Source organism: Triticum dicoccoides, chromosome 7A (assembly GCF_002162155.2).
Source record: "Triticum dicoccoides isolate Atlit2015 ecotype Zavitan chromosome 7A, WEW_v2.0, whole genome shotgun sequence".
NCBI classification, from domain to species: Eukaryota; Viridiplantae; Streptophyta; class Magnoliopsida; order Poales; family Poaceae; genus Triticum; species Triticum dicoccoides.
Genome location: NC_041392.1, coordinates 715,337,403 through 715,341,406, shown reverse-complemented (window position 1 = coordinate 715,341,406; position 4,004 = coordinate 715,337,403). Strand labels below are relative to the sequence as shown.

Genomic DNA, 4,004 nt, shown 5'->3' with positions numbered 1-4,004 from the left:
ACCAGATGATGTACAAAAAATGCTTTCTGATCTGAATGGCAGCAAGACATGTCACCTGTACATTGTGTACAATAGAACTACGGGTTGTTTTCCCAAGGATGACATTGATTCAGAGGTTCAAATTTTACATGTTACATGCATCTAGTTTATGGCCACGTCTTTTTTGAGTTCTTCCTAATACAATCCCTATGGTTTTCTACAGGAAGTGAGAATCCAAGAAATGGAGGGTCTTGCTAGAGAGTTGGCAGAGAAAGACCAAGAACAACTTAATTTGTATGGTTACATTAATGTTAAAGAGAAAAAGATTGAAGCACATGAGTCGTCGCCAAGCCCGACGCAATCTCCAACGACGCAACGCAAGAGGTCACTGGATTTTGGCAGTGCAGCAGACAATATGGAGTAGGCTCAATTGTTTTTCAACCAGTTTAAGCTTCAAACCAGGATTATTTTGTTGCAAACAAACATTTTTTTCTGTTTCACACTATGTTCGTAATTATGGTACAATTTATTCATGAGACAGTTCTTTGAACAACAATGCATGTGTTTTATGATCAATCATACAGTTGTTTCTGAGTTTTTTTTGAGATGGCATTGCATCTAAAGAAGTTTCCATCTATAAAACTTGGCACGCAGTCGCATCGGAATCGCGTATCACGCGAGAGGCATGCGTCGCACGGGAGCGCGTCACACGCGAGCTTGTTTTCGGGTAGAAATCATAACATAGTTTGGATAGATAAAGTTCACATCCGCCACCCGCACATGCAAACCAACGTCGCCGTCATTCCCATGCATGCATGCCTCAGGCGCAGACAATGAGATGGCCCAATGGTCCATCCAGCGACCCAGCGGGTGAGGCTGGCATGAGACGGCCCATCCGAATTAGGCCCAAGCGAGCGTCGCGCCGGGCACATCCCAGGGGTGCAGGGAGTTTAGTCCCACCTCGCCGAGCGAGCGGAGCTAGCACCGGTTTATATAGCGGGCTAAGCTTTCCCTCTCAAGTTCCTTTCTAAAGCGGGCAACACATTGCCTAACCGTCTCCGTCCCTGCCCTGTGGGCCTACTTGCTACCTGTTATCACAATCTGACGGGCCTCTACATCCTGGCCCAATAAATGATTGGGTTACTAGTCATATGCAGGCCGTTGAATTGTGAACTTTAAGCGGCAAGTAGGCGGGCTTTTTTGTCATATTTCATTTTTTGCATTTGTCACCATTATTTCCATTGCAGCCAGTCCATCATGCTGCATTTTGCACTACTAGGAAAAAGGCTATAGATGGAATGGACACTAATGGCGCACCTGTCATGTGGTGCGCCACTACTATATAGCAGTAGCATCACATCACAACCATAAGTGTTCTGCACCAGCATCATAACAATCACATAACTACATAACAAAAGCAAACTTGTTCATCATTACAAAAGCAAACTTGTTCAACTTAACAAAAGCAAACTTGTTCATCATTACAAAGCAAAGTTGTTCAACATAACAAAAGCAAACCTGTTCAACCACATAACTACAAACTGAGACACATAATACAATAAACAACTTAATATCCCCAGTAGTAGGGGTCATCCCAATGATCCTCCGCCTCTTGCCATTGCTCCAAACCTTCTTTGACGGTTTTGATTTTCTTCCATGCCTCGTAGGTGACGTATGCATCTTTCGTTGCGTACTCGATGAGGTTGTTTGGCAGTGGGCTGTCCCCCCATCGTTTGTGGTCCAATTTCTTGTTGATCTTCCCCTTCATTTCCTTGTAGGATGGGTGGATGAGGCTGGCTCCAAACTCAGCCAAAGACTGCCACTTCTTTCCATTGTTTGAAACTCTCCATTTGCGCTGCATGTCGACGTACTTGTCGGGGTTGATCTCCAAACCAGACAACTTCAGCTTCTCCTTGTCACGTCCAATGGACAAGCCAACAAAGATGTACAGCTTCTTCTCCTGCAGGAGCGGGCGGAGTTCCTTGGGCCTGCATCAAATTAATCTGGTGCATCAAATTCATCTACTTCAGAAACTTCAGAAACTACTAATTAGACAGAAACTTCAGAACTAGTATTGCATCTACTTCAGAACTTCAGAACTAGTATTGCATCTACTTCAGAACTTCAGAACTATTTCATCTACTTCAGAAACTTCAGAAACTACTAATTAGACAGAAACTTTAGAACTTCAGAACTAGTATTGCATCTACTTCAGAACTTCAGAACTATTGCATCTACTTCAGAAACTTCAGAACTATTGCATCTACTTCAGAAACTTCAGAAACTTCAGAAACTACTAATTAGACAGAAACTTCAGAACTTCAGAACTAGTATTGCATCTACTTCAGAACTTCAAAACTATTGCATCTACTTCAGAAACTTCAGAAACTACTAATTATACAGAAACTTCAGAACTTCAGAACTAGTATTGCATCTACTTCAGAACTTCAGAACTATTGCATCTACTTCAGAAACTTCAGAAACTACTAATTAGACAGAAACTTCAGAACTTCAGAAACTTCAGAACTTCAGAACTAGTATTGCATCTACTTCAGAACTTCAGAACTATTGCATCTACTTCAGAAACTTCAGAAACTACTAATTAGACAGAAACTTCAGAACTTCAGAAACTTCAGAACTGGATGTTTTTACCATTTGGTTGCCGCGGTGATGTGGTATACCAGGACGAGATCCTCCACGCATAACTGCAGAACTGCAGCCATTTGCGGAGGTTCGTCTTCCCTGATATACTCGACATCAACGCCGATCGACCGAGAAACCATGCCTCCGAGCCTCCTCCTCATGTCGCGGATCCTCTTGTCGGCTTCATCTGGATTGCTGGTGCATACGACATCCAGTTTCTCCTTCAGGTGGATATCAACCATGAGCGGCATGGTGTAGTCCTGCTTCTGCCCGGGGACCGGAACGTCGTCGTCGACTACCAGCGGCTCCTTGCCAGACGCCTCACCACGGTGATGCTTGGCAGACGGAGGGGAGTTGCTCCACGATGCCTCCGTCATTCTCTTGGCAGACGAAGGGGAGTTGCTCCACGATTCCTCCGCCGTTTCCCTCCTGGCCAGCGATGGTGGAGGCAGAGGGGAGTTGCTTGATGGTGGAGGCAGAGGGAGGCAGAGGGAGGAAGATGGAGTGGCAATGGAATGAGGAGGGAGGCAGAGGGAGGAAGATGGAGCGGCAATGGAATAGGAGGGGAGTTACCTGCGTCGTGGTTGTGGGGAGTTGCCAGTGGAGGGGAGACATGGGGAGTTGCCAGTGGAGGGGAGACGTGGGGAGTTGCCTCCAAAACTCAAACGTCCTACCCTTTGGCCCTCGAAAACTCTGGAGGGGAGACGTGGGCCCTTTGCTTTCTCCTGTTTCTGAAACAAAACAAAAAAATAACAGCCATATTTTGCTCTAAAATTAATGATCACTGCAAACATATTAGGAGATCAAAAATGGCACCAAAACAGTCACTGCAGCCATCCAAAATGGCACCAAAACAGCACCAAAACAACATCAGCCAAAACAACATCCAGTGGCGCACCAGTAGTGCGCCATTAGAAGGCAAAATTGGTGCGCCACTAGCATGCCTTTTCCTAGTAGTGTTGGCAAGAACAAGCTAGAGTTGTACACACCCTGATTTAATGCTGCATTTTCCAAGTTTTTTGTATTTTTTTGAATTTTTTGAATTTATAATGCACTCTAGACTGACTGCTGAAAACATCGGTCTATGCCTCAAGGGGGCATTGTAAAATAAAAAATTTCAAAATTTTCTTTCATAGACATGTTTGGCACATGTGGGTCACCATGTACAAGAAAATTTGGGTGATTTGGAGGTGGTGGAAAAATTCACCTTTTTTCAAAAACTGGCTTAAGTTAGACCAAATGGTCCCTCCGGAATGCGGGCATTTTTTCGACCACCTCCAAATCACCTCAATTTTGGCACAGATGATCTCTTCCACAAACAAAACTAGGTTTCCAAGTTTTTGTAATTTTTTTGAATTTTTTTGAATTTATAATGCCCTCTA

At 44.3% G+C, this 4,004-nt stretch overlaps 1 pseudogene; it reads right to left on the bottom strand.

Annotated features, from left to right (window-relative positions):
- Nucleotides 1-1,546: 1,546 nt before the first annotated feature.
- The window catches only part of LOC119328566, a 12,885-nt pseudogene continuing 10,427 nt past the window's right edge, over nucleotides 1,547-4,004 (bottom strand).